This window comes from Tupaia chinensis, unplaced genomic scaffold, assembly GCF_000334495.1.
Source record: "Tupaia chinensis unplaced genomic scaffold, TupChi_1.0 Scaffold000033_1, whole genome shotgun sequence".
In the NCBI taxonomy this organism is placed as follows: Eukaryota; Metazoa; Chordata; class Mammalia; order Scandentia; family Tupaiidae; genus Tupaia; species Tupaia belangeri.
In genome coordinates, this window is record NW_006159463.1 from 3,219,418 (window position 1) to 3,230,412 (window position 10,995).

Here is a 10,995-nt window from a genome sequence, read left to right on the forward strand (position 1 = left end):
AAAATGCACCCCCCCCCCCCGGGGGATGGCCACACTGCAATCCCCTCTCCTCCTTTCTCCTCTTGGGATCTTGGGCACACACCCACACATGCCCAGCGTGAGTTTAAGCCACCAGGTCCAGGACTCAAACTGCGGTTGGCTACTTGGGAGTTCAGCGACACAGCCATTACGCTAACTGTTGGTCCCTGAAACATTTTTCTTAATGTCACAATTCTACTTTCTTTTTAATTTTCAGAGAATGGGAAGGAAGTAGACACTCTGTTAATGTTCTCATAAATTATGTAAAAAGTAATCATTCCTGGTTACTTATAAATATGTATATAATTGCAAAAGAGCCTATAAATCAAGATTCTTAGTTTAAACATTACGACTAGTAAATTCATATGACTCAAAGATTCAAAAGGCAAACGGCATCTCGCTCAAATCACAGGTAAGTGGACACATGGCATTTTTCCCTAAATCCTTCCAACTGAAATTTGATGCAGAAACACAAAGTTAGTGAGCATGTCACAAAAGGACTATTGTTTAAAGGTAAATAGGCTTTTGTCTAAATACCATAGTCTCAATTTCCTCAATTTGAAAGAAGAAGAAAACAATGTTTGTACTCCCATGGTTTTGTTTACTTGAAATTTTTATGTTTTCGTTTTTTTCTAAGTCTGCCTCTTTTACAATGGGCAGTAGGAGAGAGAGGCTAATATACATGACAGACTTATGGAGTGGGATAAATAATTAATGGCCTAAAGTAATTAGCTGGAAGATGTTTAATCATTAATTTGTCTGAGTCATCAGAAGCGTATGAGTCTATCCACAAAATATTGCACCAATTATGAGTGTATATATTTTGTCATGATGGAAATGAATATATGATGAGAATCTGTGCTTTGAAAATTTAAAATATGGGACAAATCTATTTGATCTACTCTTTGTTTGCTAAAGATAAACAAAATTTCACTTTCCTTTATTTTAATCTAATAAAAAAAAAAGTTGTGTAAATTCCATCTGTATATATAACCAAAAACTCAGACTTGGTTAGGGAGGCAAAGTTAGTTTTGCCTTCTTTTAGAAATTTCTTCTAAAGGGGAAGAAAAGGCAAAAACAAAAACTCCTCATTATTAAAGTATCTGATGAACAATTAGGGTTCTTTTGGAGGATTTATGGAGCAAAAAAAGGGTCTTTTAACATAATGCTAAGTTTTGCAATTTATGGCTATGTTCTTCAATGTGGTGTTTTCCAATACAATTTTATTACAGGCTCTAAATTATACTTTCACAGGAAAGGTCTGTCTTTAAACTTTTAGGTCAGAATTGTTCAGATCTTTTCACACTGAATCAATCAGGTTTAAAGCTGGCAAAATCCTTGGCAGCCTTGTAAATCTTTCAAAAGATGTTATCCAATTACCCTTCATGGGCCATGGGATTCTACGGCGTGACTATTTCCTTCTCTATGAGGAATTAAGTGCTCATGAGAGGTTACAAACCAATGGAGTTGAAAAGTAAGGTTCTGAATTTTCCCTCCATTTCACATGGTAGAGATACATCAGCCCCTACTAATATATCCTGAGATTTGCCACAGACATTCTGACCTAAACAGTGGACCTGTAACAATTGAAGTTTTAGTTGTTTTAAATGGAAAAAAAAAAAATAGACAAACATTAAAATGACACCTGAATGGTTATTATTAGAAAACTTTATTTTGAGTTTCAGAATCTAACATAAAGACATAATCCAAATGGAAAGCGTTACAAATCACTCTTACTCTTATTTTTTTCAAGAAAAAACAAATTTGTAGGTACAGTCAATAACTATACATGGAATTGAAAAAGAAAATAACGAAGATGAATGTACTTCTTTGGTTTGTGTTTTGATCTTCAAAAAAAATGTGCTTATTTTCCATTTAAAAAACATATTAATCTCTGTTAGTGCTTCCTCCTCGAGGTTTCCAATATAGAATACTAATAAAAGACTAAGGAGACATTCCATTTATATCAAAGTCTATTTCATGCCACTTGGTTTCAAGGGGAAAAATAATCATGGGCAGAATCATTTTGAAATAATTTTTCAAAGAAAAAAGTAAACACGTGTATAGATTCCTTCACAGAAGTTAGAAAAGCAGCATTCTCTTTTGTGATGTAAAAAGTGAAGTGGAGGTTATGGGATTCCAGCTGCACCTCTGACCTCAAGGCCTCTCCAGTCATTCACTTGTCATGACCTTTGACTTTTGGCAAATCTTGACCCTATCTGTTTCGCTTGATTTTTACTACCTACAACAAAAGATCTTTTCCTCTCTGGAACACATAAACAGAAGTCATATAAATGTTTGGAAATAGTCTGTCAGCCAACTAGACAAAGAGAGGATAAATATTAAAAAAAAAAAAAAAAGAATATACAAAAGCATGAAAGAAAATGTTCTAGCATTTAAAGTTTCTTCCAGTGTAGCAGATTGATTTCAGGACTCCAGTGTGAACACTGGTCACATAGTTCCTCTTTAAAATCTTTGCTTTCTTTGATTTAAAATATAATGTAGGAAGAGAAGGAAGGTTGTTGGTGTTATAAATCAGACTTCTAGTACTTTGCACTCCAGTCATTAAAAATTACAGACATCGCCTCGCAGCTGGTATTTGTTCATCAGCACTTCGTCTTAATCACCAGCTAGCTTGCTTCTATTTCCAAAGAAACGCAATTCCTCCTAGCAAGATTGTGAGTGAAAGGTGAATACGTGTAAACATTGAGAGCTAAATAGTGTGGAAGCCAACTCAGGTATGGAAAGGAAGACGTGCAACTCATTGTTGTAAAAATGTACACGAAAGCCCTCTGAATTCAATATTCAGTGACTTAACACATAGAATTCTAAGTGTCAAATCTTCTTTCATTTTTCTGATAATATCAGCTGTTAAGAATCTGTTTAATGCACATTGCTAATTGGTAACATGAACTGTGTTTTCACAAGTTTTCCATTTTAATATTCAGGTTTGTTTGCTTGTTTGCATGCTTAAGCAAGAAAGGAAAAAATCTTAAAGATACATATTAATAAAGGTATTTGGAAGGCTTGACACAGAATAATGTGCATTTTTTTCAACAAGATGAGAATGAATGGAATATCCTGAATTCTAATACTCTAGGATTTGTCTATTTAAGCAATACTTTTATGGGTGTTTATTGTCCAGCCAGCATAACATTCTGAATTATTCATTTATTTAGTATCTAGAGAGAATTATTTTAATATTTACATTGAAGAGAGTTTCATTTTTAGCTGTTTCCACCAGATTTTTAGCATTCTTTCATAACCCACCCACTTTTTTTTTTCCTGACATTATCTCTAAAGCTCAAAAGATGTGTTTGATACTTTGAAAATACAGTGAGAATTGGCACATTGATGAAGTTAGTTCTAGGCAAGCCAATACACTTCGTTCAATCAGAATTTAGAAGACAAATTAAAGACTTACCAAATACTCAAGTCAATATTTTCCAACAATCATTTTTCAGTATTCAACATTTTTTTTCTTTAGGTTTTTGCTATAGGGCATTTGCACTTGCCAGAGAGAAAGTGAGAAATATCCCCCAGGGTGGATGCCCATGCTACAACCCCACTCCTTCATTCTCCTCTCAGGATTTTGAGCACATACACAAAAGCACCTGGCATGATTTTCAAGTAACCGAGTCCAGGACCTAAACAGGGTCAATGTGGGAATGCAGTGACTTAACCACCACACGACCTTCTGGCCTCATGTCATCTGTTTTTAAGAGAATTAAAAAGAAAATCTTGTTTAAAAAATCCTATATAAATTTGTTTATAAATGTATATCTGCAATCTATTTTTGTCCTGAAGACTAGACAGAAAGGGTTAGATAAAATGATGTTCAGGGACCAGACAGTGGCACAGGATAAAATGCAGCACTTTGTCAGGTTAACACCCAGAGACCTCTCTGTGTATACCAAGCAAACATATGCCCATGATCCAGGGCTGGCTGAGACTGAGGGTGGAGTGGAGTGTCCCTGTTGAAGGACCTCTCTCTCTTTCTGTCTCTGTCTCTGTCTCTCACACTCATGGAATTAAAAAAGTTTAAAAAATTAAAAATTTTTAAAAAAGATGTGCAGTGGTTAAACCAGATGTGCAGTTACTGAGTCAGAGGTACGGTAAACTGAATGGACAATAAACTGTGGATGAGAAGGGTACTAGAGAGTGTCCGGTCAGTGGCATACCGTGCTGTCTGAATGTACTTTTTCCTCATTTCACATCTATCACCAGAATACCAAAAACTTCTGACTGCAGTCAAAATCCTTTCCCTTCAGATCTCAGCTACTCCTATGGCTTCAAATGAAAGCTCTCAGGATTTAGTTTTCATTACCTTTCCACTGGAATATTTATGACTTCCTGTAGAGCTAAGCTTCAATAACACTTAACCATATGGAAATCTGGAGAAATCTGTTGCAGTCTTTCCTGAAAATGATTTTAGGTCTAAAAGTTGAATAATTAGAAGTTAAATTGATTCTTGGGCCAACCCATGGCATGTTGGATATGGTGAGCAGAACCTACGTTGGCAGAGTCTAGGACTTGGTGGCTTGAGAGACATGCCAAGAGCATGTGTGTATGTGCCCAAAATGCCAAGAGGAGGGAGAGAGAGAGGAAAAGAAATTGTAGTATGATCATTTCCCATTGGGGTGCTTTCTCCCTCCCCACCCGAGATCCTGCCCCACTCCAGTGAGTTCAAGTGCCCTATAGAAAACTAAAAAATAAATGAATACATAATGTATTAATTTTATGGTAATTGGTGTCACATGTCATTTGAACAAGATAACATATAACAATGAACATTTTCAATGTTGTCATGTTTCCTGCATGTTAACTCATTTAAATAAAGTTGCTGACTTTCTCCTTCTTCCTGTTAAATGGGATCTAGAATTTTTATAGCTATGATTCAAAATATATAAATTAATTAGCACTAGTATGAAAGAGAGCAAACAAACAAATTTTACTTAAGGTTTACAAGGCTGCTATTGACAGAAATATTTCTTAGGACTCCTTCTATCACAATGTGTACCTACTATGGGTTTCCTTCAGAGCAATGTATTTTTGAATTTAAGTTAATTCATTTATTTCCTACCTGACAAGGTGGGAGGGGCACTCCACAAGACCTACATGCCATGGTCTGCTCCCAGCCCTGTAGCAAGACAAACATACTTGGTGTGTTCAGGTAGATCTGGGATGTGAACCTGAAGCCTTCCCATGTATCTCCAAGCAATACACTGCAGCAACCATACTGCCTGTGCCACCACAGCTGGGCCAGAGAAAGATATTTTTGAAATATAAAAAATTCTCTGCCCTCTTTTGCCACCACTCCACTCTAACCTTCTACCCTCAGTCTTCTGCAGACATTCTAGTGGCAATTCATTCAGATATGACAGTTTCTCAGCTACAGGATAATCCTTTTGTTATAGGACTGTCTTATTTCAGTTTAGGAGCCTAAATGCCAGTAACATTATTCCCAAGTGATGACAACCAAAATGTCTCAAGGCACTGCCAAATGTCCCCAAATGGAAAGTTGCCATCAATGGAGAACTAGAAATAGAAATCCTTCGAAAAGATTTCATGTGTTTTCCTATCAGTACACACACACACACACACACACACACACACACACACACACAGTCAAGATTCTCCAGAGAAACTGAACTTATAGTATGTGTGTGTAATGAAATGCTGAGTTGTCAGAAAAGTCATGACGTATTTTTCTATGCAAAAGTGTGTCACAACTTTTCCAACAAACCAATAGTAGATAGATAGATGATAGATAGAAGATAGATAGGGGGCCGGCAGGTGGCATGGTGCATCTTCTTCAAAACATTGATCACTGGAAGGTCTTTGGTGCATTTTAACTACCTTTTACTTTGCACTGTATCCCCAATACTTTGCATCTAGTAGGTATTCATCAAATAGTTGTCTGACTGAATAAATGAATTAATATTTATAAAAAAAATATGCTCTCTTTTTTCTCAGTTACCAACTTTAGTGAGGTTGTTAAATTACTGGCTTCTTCCTGAATACGGGTACAGTGGATCAATGAGTCTGAAGTTGGGATATATATACACGCAAACACATCTAGACAGTATTATTACAAGAATATTCTTTCCAAGCTGAAAAATGTTAGCAAGCAGAGGCTTTTAAGGACTTACTGTAATGTCAGAATCCAAGTAACAAAATTTTACTGCTGGATAGAGTCCAAGAGGTCACCCAGCCCTCATTTTCCAGCTGAAGCATCTGGTCATAGAGAGGTTAAGTGACTTCATTTACTGAGTGGCAGAGTAGATGTGGGACCCGAGGGGCACACTAAGAGGCAGCTCTTCCTTGCAGTGCCCTCAGCTTCCTGTGAGGATTCTCTCCAGGAGCTTCACCCAATGACTCATGCACTGTTTTATGAGGACCCAGGGGAAGAAGCAATTTCTCTCAAGTCTACATATTGGGAATAATTAAGCTTTTTCGGCATGGCTGTTTCAGATTTAGCTCATGGACACTGAGAAATTGTTTGTTTACTGGTTAGGATGTACGGCAGAAAACTCAGGGGCTGAGCTAGGGCTCTTTCCTAGCAAGTGGACAATAATTCACGGCACTCACAACTTTGCCCTGCTCCTCTGGCTTAGTCTCAGTTGTTTTCTAGCCTACACTTTCCCTTTGCATTGATTGCCTCCCATATTTATTATTGCCCTCCAACTGAATCAGCACTTTCCAACAGTCATTTAAGAATATGCTGGTTATGGGAGGAGGTCAGATTACGAGAGACAAACATTGTATGTCCCCACTCAATATATATTGAATGTCTACATGCTGTTAGAAATTGAAAGATTCAAAGATACAATAGCAGGAGGGCAAGTGCAGATACCAGAGACTGTATAGGAGGGAGTGGATAGTAGGGATGGGAGGGAAGAGCTCATGAGAAAAAATGAAAACACACACACACACACACACACACACACACATATAACAGACACAAGAATGTAAACTTAAAGCCAGTCAAGTGACATGGTACTTAAAGCAACTGGATCCCACATGACCAAGTGCAAGGCTTGAGTCCTGAAGCTGGTGACTTGGGAAACACACCAGGCATGTGTGTGTGCATGCCCAAAATCCCAAGGAGAAAGGATTGCAGTATGGCCATCCCACCTAGGGGAGTGAGTTCTCACTTTCCCTCTTTTTCTCTCTCTGTATCTCTGGTGAGTACACATGCCCTATAGCAAAAACCAACATAAAGAGTATAAAGTTCTCTGTTAAAAATTATGCATATGGTGGGACCAGCAGATTGTGTGATTATTATGTTGCTGGACTTCTATGTAATTGACTGCAGTTCGAGTGCTGGACCCAGCAACTTAAAACTCACACCAGGTGCATGTGTGTGCATTCACAAAATTCCAAGAGGATAATGGAGGAGAAGGGATTGTGGTGTGGCCATCTTTCCTGGGAGGTAATTTCTCACTTTCTGTCTCTCTGTTTCTCTCTGTCTCTCTGGGAAGTACACACACCTTATAGTAAAAATGTCTACCAAAAAAAAAAAAAAAAGAACAAGAAGAAATTTATGCATATGATGATCTCTTTTACTTGATTGATAGTCACTGTATACATGTTTTGAAAAAACATGCTGTCTGTTGTAATGATGTACAATGATTAAATGTAAATTTAAATAAATAAGCTGACTATAAACAAAATACTGAGGTAAAAATCTTCAGGTCTTCTTGTGCTAACATTAGTGTTGTTTTCGTTAGTGTTTGCTTACGGTGACAAAGAGTTTATGTACTTAGATCTTCCGGAGAATGGGTGCATCTCAGAAGTTCAAGAACAATTTGTTCAGGTACTTCAAATTTTTCCCCGCCACTTAGTTACCTAATTAATATTAAATATTAAAGCTTTATTAAACTCAGCTTTATCTAGTTTTAAGTTTATTTATTTTATTCATAAGAGAGAGTGCATGTTCACACACAAGAGAAGCCCCTTCACTTGTGTCTTGTCACACCATGACCGCCTTTCCCGAGTCCTCCGGTACTTTGAAATCTTGGACAACTTGTGTGTACCTACTGTTTTTCAAGCTGACCTGGGAATACAAACCCATGATAGCCTCTGTGGCTTCCAACACTGCAGTTTATTTTACTACAGACTTCACCACAAGGCTGGACCTTCATCAACTTTTTAATAAATTCTTTAATGCAAAGGCATCGACTTTAGCAATGCTGGCCATAGACTCAGAAAAAAGAAACTTTAAATTTTTTCCACTGAATTATATTGTAAAATTTTCTTTCAAAGAGTCATTTAAGATTATTCCGCTAAATGTAGGGGAGGGGGGGAAAGTGTGTCTTCTTTATTTTTGTGCTCTTAATGTGCGTTACTTACTAAGCAGTTTTCTTTTTCCTGTGTCTCTCTAGGATGGCGAGAGATAGCTATCCAAAACCTTCTTTACACCTGGATTCCCTCCTGTTTCCACGCTGTCATAGCCGGACTTCTACAGTTATCCTTAATCATGGGCAGTGAGTCGTACCTTGTAGGAGCAAAATAAATATTTGCTGAATAAATCCTCAGAGCTGCTATTAAAAATAGGAAACACTGGAGACAAAGAAGCAATCAAGAAAATAAAGTAACCTCAGCTGTGGAAATAGAGAACCTGTATGATATTCCTGCTTGTCTCCTCATAATTTCTCCAAAGGCACGAAGATTTTGTTTCTCTGTACTGAAGCTGAAAAACAATATACTTTAGGGTGTATCTGATTTTATAGAAATAATTCTAAACAATGTTTTGCTTTACTTCACAGAAAATGCAGTACTTAAAGCCACTGGTAAATATTTATTCTTTTCTCTAAGTGCCTGGGAGAATTTGCTGAAGTTTTTAATGTAAATCTACCTGATAACCTTGGTTTATACTCCAGGAGGCTTTGCCTAAAGCAAGGTTAGGCAACTAGACCTACAGAGCAATCGAATGGAGGGAAATTCTGAGAAATCGGCCACAGAAACAAATTAAGAGCTGAAATGTGCCAATAAGGACCCAAGGCCCCTGTTCTCTGGTGGTAACCAGCCCCTTTATAATAAGTAACCGTCTACTGGTCTCTTATTATACCCTGAGTATGGTTCCTAGGAAAGTGGGCCAGGATCCTTTTAACTATCAGATTTTCCATTTATTTCAGAAAAGATCCATTTTTTTTTATGTGATTCAATTGGGTTGTTGGGTTATTGCCCTTTATGCTCTTATAGAAAGAATATATTCTTGTGTCTACTTCTATTATCCATGTCCTTGATCTTCAATTATAAAACCTGTGCTTCTTTTAGGATCCTCCTGAGATGACTAGCTTAACTGAATCAATGAGAAATGAACTCTTATCATCAGATACCCTAACACAATTGAGCTAACAGAAATCAAAATAGACAAAGGAATTATGAAAGATACATTGCCAGTACTGTATCCAATAGGTTGATATGTATTAAAATAGGCTACTAGACTTTCTTGTATTTGACAGTCTTGAAAGTGAATTGCTTTTGAAATTATTAAAGGGAAAATGTGAATATCTTTTTTAGTGTTATCAATCCCACAAAAATTTCTGATGAGCACTTCCAAGACATTTTCACACAACAGTCTTTGCCTGAAGTTTGTAAACCTTTGGTTAAGGAAAATAACACATTTTAAGCGTAAGTTCTTTTGGCATTGTGATGGAAGACCAGGAATATAAAACACTCTGATATAGCAAAAACAGAGCTAAGCAGATGCCATGCACACGCAGGACTCCTGACAGCCAAGGGAAGCTATGTGGGGACAAGCTACAGTCATAGCTGTTCTTTCCCTTGCTTAGTGGTCTCACTTCTGATAAAATGTAGAATCTTCGAGTAACTAAATCAAGCCCCTAATGTCACCAAGAGAGCTTGTTACTGGCATTAGCAGCGGCATTGACCCTGTAAGTATGCAATTGCTGAGCTTCCCCTTGACAACCAGTTCCTCAAAGGCTCTTTGCAGGATAATGTAAGCATGTAAATAGGAAGAGCAGCAAGGCTTGCCCAGTACTTAGTAATATAAATATGACAATTCCTGTTGCTATTTTTGACTCTTGCAGAATTACAATGGAAACAAGGCTGCTTGGGAAGAGTTATGGCTTTAGTGTGCTTAGTTTTGGGGTGAAAATAGAGATAAGGGTTGGTGCAGTTAAAAATAAATTATTCTGTTGCCATGGTTTTCTTCTTTATAAATTCTTTTCAACATGAATTGCTGTTGTTGTGTTTAATTTTAGATTCATGCAGATTGTCGACAAATAAGAATTCCTATACATCTGAGAAATGTTTTATTAAAAAAAAAAAACTGTAGGAAAGGATTTTGGCAGTCTGGTTTAAACATTTCTAAGCAAAATAACCTGCAGGGTTCTGGCTTTTAGACAACTACCAAAAGAAAGTGAATAAACAGAATGAGAACTTAGAGAACGTGGAAGACTACATTTAATCTTCTGTTTAAAACATAATATTAGGTATTATTGCAATATTTAAGGGTATGTGAGTTTTGAGGACTGCTTCCCAGAGCCATAAGAAACTATCCTTCCTATAGAATAACTCTTTGACAGAGTATCCATGAAATATTTTAGGTACCAAATGATAATTTAGGTAAATACGCATTGACTAATATCAAAGGTTCAAATTGTGTTTTCAAAATCTGTCATATTACCTCAAATACAATTTAATTTTCTTGAATATGATATCAGACTTACTTTATACCTGCTCTTAAATACCTATGTTTCACTTTTTAAAAAATTAATAATGGACATTTCAAACTTGAAAAATCACAAATGAAAAACTGACTTTACCATAGAAGTTCTTTTACTTTATGGGTTGTTATAGGATGGTTTAATGAACTGCCCTATTTTAATTAAAATAAAACTTGATATTTTAAAAGAAAAGAATCAAGTTACCTGTTTAGAAATTCATTTTAGGGAACCAGCAGTTAGCGTAATGGCTATGTCGCTGGACTCCCACGTAGTCAACTGT

The 10,995-nt window shown here is 36.7% G+C and overlaps 1 long non-coding RNA gene across 8 annotated transcripts in view; it reads left to right on the plus strand.

Annotated features, from left to right (window-relative positions):
- The window catches only part of LOC102486074 (uncharacterized), a 36,751-nt gene extending 26,050 nt beyond the window's left edge, over positions 1 to 10,701 (plus strand). For 7 of the 8 annotated variants that reach the window (XR_001370355.1, XR_333257.2, XR_333256.2 and 4 more), the window contains 3 exons: positions 236 to 430; positions 7,752 to 7,837; positions 8,406 to 10,701. This is a non-coding gene — a long non-coding RNA (uncharacterized LOC102486074). The remainder of the gene's footprint in view (positions 1 to 235; positions 431 to 7,751; positions 7,838 to 8,405) is intronic. The other variant, XR_333261.2, reaches the window with a different exon arrangement.
- The last annotated feature ends 294 nt before the right edge of the window (positions 10,702 to 10,995 follow it).